Genomic DNA, 3,910 nt, shown 5'->3' with positions numbered 1-3,910 from the left:
TCAGGATTTCTAGGCCAAGTCCAGAAATTTGTCAAAAGCAACTTTGACAACACTAGAGGGCGCTTAATCGGCGCTAACACTGTGGTTTCCAAACTTAAACCGTGGGTCCTACAGTCTCCCAACCACCTGAAGAGTTGTTAGAACCGCTTGCTGGACCCCGTTCCCCGGGTTTCTAATTCAGTAGATGCTGCAGTTCTTTTTTATAAAATGGGCCATTTTAATGTTTTTTACAATAAAATAAATAGTTCTCTTGATGACTGCAGACATGTTACCTGGGTGATGGTACTCAGAAACATCACAGTAAAGGAGTTTTCCTGATTGGTGCATTGTCTTCAATCATTACAAGGAGTCATTTGCTCTCACCAGTAAGACTGCATTTACGCATCCATCATTTTCAGGATTGTTGGTAACTGGGCATGTTTTCCCCAAATAGCCCTGCCTCCAGGTGTCACAAGGCCCAACTTGCTCACTGTCACCTCAATGACAGTACCTTTGGGAATAACACTCAAAGTTGTAGAAAGAGGGGATGAGAGATTCTTCTTTACACCGAGTATTGTCAGGCAAAAGGTGGCTTTCAGTTCAGGACGTGTTAGGTGGGCCATCTTGAAACGCAAGCGCATTGGCCTTTCATATTTAGGTGGTGCTAGCCATCTCCAGCAAAGCAGACTTGAGTAACCATCCTCTTGCAGGCATTCTTCTTTCTCTTTTCTGTTCCAATAACTTTGACACCTTTGCTTCTCCCTCGGCATGAACTTTGAGCAAAGGGACTTCCCATTTTCCCCGCTTTCTTTTTTCATCTTTTTGTTTAATCGTATTGCAAAGTACTTTAGCTCCGACTGTCCCTCTCTGCCCAGTAGGTATGCAGATACTGCTCCTTGTGGCATCTTTCCATCATTCTTTGGTTTGGTGTTTTCTCTTTTCATGCATCTTTTTTAAAAAATATGTATTTTTTATTGATTTCAGAGAGGAAAAGAGAGGGAGAGAGATAGAAACATCAATGATGAGAGAGAATCGGCTGCCTCCTGCACTCCCCATGCTGGGGCTGGAGCCCGGGCATGTGCTCTGACCAGGAACCGAACCATGACCTCCTGGTTCATAGGTTGATGCTCAACCACTGAGCCACACCAGCTGGGCTCTCTTTTCATTTGTATTTCTCAGCATGGTGTTGTTTATATGGAGCTTAGCCTTCAGACCAATCATCCTTTTTGCCCTCTTTGACCATTCATGAGCCTCTCCCCTTCCTTCTTTCTCTTTTATCACAGTCATCCAAACAATATCCGTAGCACTTAGTGTAACTCAGCATATGAGTTCTGTGGCATGGTTTCCGGAGCCACTGGGTGCATTCCCCCCGTGTGAAGAAGCTCTCAACTTCCAGGTCTCAGAGACTCACAAGCCAACTCCACACCACTCGCAGCAGGAAAGGGAGAAACTGCATTTCTCACATACTCACAGGCGATGCCAATGCTGCTGGCCAGGGAACCACACTTGGAGAACCACTGGTCTACATAATTGATGATGATATGTATGCACATATTTATACAGACACATTTAATTACCATGCAATTTAATTTATTATTTTATTATATTATTCTAGTTATTTTCTATTTAATTTACTATCTGTAACTATTAATAATTATAGCTGGGTGCTAATTTATAAAGCCCCATACTTACCTAGATCTGTTAGGTCTACCTGTTGTCATGTGGGATTTTATTCCCCACTGGGGGAAAATAGGCCATCTGTACATTTGGTTGATAGGATGAGACAACAAATCTGGCCCAACTACTATCCACGGCTAACCAAAGCTGGCGAGAATCTGCTCTACAGAGAGAATGGTGTTTCCTTACTAATTCCTAAATCTTACTTACAAAATGGACAAAGAGCTGTTCATAAGAAAAGCAGGAATTTGAAGGCAATCTAATCTTTACAAAGAGGGGAAAATGAAAAGATAAAAGCAGTCTCTGGCACTTTTCCTTCTCTTTTTCCTCACTGTCCCCCTAACGGCATCAGAAATTACTCTCCAGGAAATCTCTCCCACAGTAAGCCCTGTTCAAAGGAGACGCTCCATCACAGAATGACAGTGATGATCATTCTATACAGCATGTGACCAATAGAAGCACAGTGTGCTGATGAAAAAAAGCAGAAACATTTACAGATCTATGAACTTATTTGTTAAATGAACCATTTCTCGATGAGATTTTCCTACTTGCTAGCCCGCATTTTCAAAGTTCTGTAGCAGTACTTTTCTAAATACCCTAAAACAAAAACCAGAAAGACAATATTAATCTAATTTTTTTACTACGTCTGTTCTAATTTAATTTCTGCATTGCTAGATTCAAAGAACACTATGGCAGGAAGGACATGAATATCCTTTTGTAAATTTCTGATAGGAAAACTATAAACTCTGTACAATGTATTTTTGAATGAACTGAATGATCTGAATATTATAATTTGGCTCATTTCCTGAGTGACTGATAGGTTAGACCAAGTTTATGTTCTAATGAAAGAATCAGTGTCAAGATTTGGCAATCCTTTTGGGGTGAAAAAACATTTGAAACTACACAGAGGTGGTAGTGGCTGAACAACATTATAAATGTACATTTAAAATGCCACTAAATTTCTCACTATAAAATGATCGATTTTATGTTACGCCAATTTTACCTCAATTTTTTAAAGTATGTCAAACAAAAACTGGCAATACAACTTTCACAATTACCAAGTCCTTGCAAAACTCTTGCTCTTGACATTCTAAAAAACTTCTAAAAAAAATGTTGGATTTCTTACGTGTAAACCATATGGACAAATAATCTTAAATGCTAATCTCCCAGTTTGATTGATGTCCCCCACCCACCTGGTTCTTCCTTTATTCTCCCAGGAACAGAAGGGACAGTCAGAATCTGGCTGCACATATGTTGTTCATAATTCCAGGGAAAACCTCAGAAATTTCTGAGAAAAACTTGACACATGTACGGCTAAAAGGCAGAGGTACACAGGTTACTTCTAACTCGATCAGATTCCGGGGGCCTGCCTCTTTCAAAATAAATACAAAGGTAAGCCCTCTTCTTGGCATTTATTTTAAAAGAATGTTAAGACTTCTTGTTAAACTTTGATAAAACTTACAATGTTTTACGCAGCCACACTATCAAACATATGCATAGTTGAAACATATATTTTCCCTCTCATTCACCCTTTCTGAGGAAGCTACTGGACTACATGCTCCCCTAAACTGAGAAAATAAACTGTGAAAGAGGAAGATGTGACCCAGGAAACAACAGAATACACTAAAGGAGAGGATGACAGGTGAGCAGTAGGCTTAGGATCAACAGGTCCAGATTGGAGCAGGGAAAAGAAGAGCTCTAAAAAGGATACCCGGATGAGAGAAAGAAAGGAAGGAAGAAAGGGAGGAGGGAGGGAGGGAGGGGAGAGGGAGAAAAAGGGGGAAAGAATAGTGAAGGAAGAGAGGGAGAGAAATATAATAGATAGCGTGATGTGTTTAAATATAATGAGGAAGCCCGGCGGATGTGGCTCAGTGGTTCAGCATCAACCATGAATCAAGAGGTCACGGTTCAATTCCCCGGTCAGGGCACTTGCCTGAGTTGTGGACTCAATTCCCAGTAGGGTCGTGCAGGAGGCAGCCGATCAATGATTCTCTCTCATCATTGATATTTCTATCTCTCCCCTTTCCTCTCTGAAATCAATAAAAATATTTTTTAAAATAAATAATAAATATAATGAGAAATTTATAGTTCTGTCATAGAATTTAGGATGAATTGGTAATAATCATATAGAAAATTAAGCAGACAAAAAAGAATAATATAATCATTAATTCCTGGGAAAACAAAAGTTCTAGAGAAAGGAAATTTAATCATAGTATAATATGTGGCTTAGCTATGAATAATAATTACATAATCA

General features: G+C 39.7%; 1 pseudogene across 1 annotated transcript; it reads right to left on the bottom strand.

The window, feature by feature from the left end:
* Nucleotides 1-339: 339 nt before the first annotated feature.
* On the bottom strand, nt 340-1,319 carry LOC308529194 (ribosome biogenesis protein NSA2 homolog; annotated as a pseudogene). Its single transcript has 2 exons — nt 1,135-1,319; nt 340-927 (listed from the first exon to the last, which is right to left on the bottom strand). The product of its transcript is annotated as a ribosome biogenesis protein NSA2 homolog (transcript).
* Between the last annotated feature and the right edge of the window lie 2,591 nt (nt 1,320-3,910).

This window comes from Myotis nattereri, assembly GCF_964212035.1.
Source record: "Myotis nattereri genome assembly, chromosome: 13".
NCBI lineage: Eukaryota > Metazoa > Chordata > Mammalia > Chiroptera > Vespertilionidae > Myotis > Myotis nattereri.
Note: the sequence above shows the minus strand (reverse complement) of the source record. Positions and strands in the feature narration are given on the sequence as shown.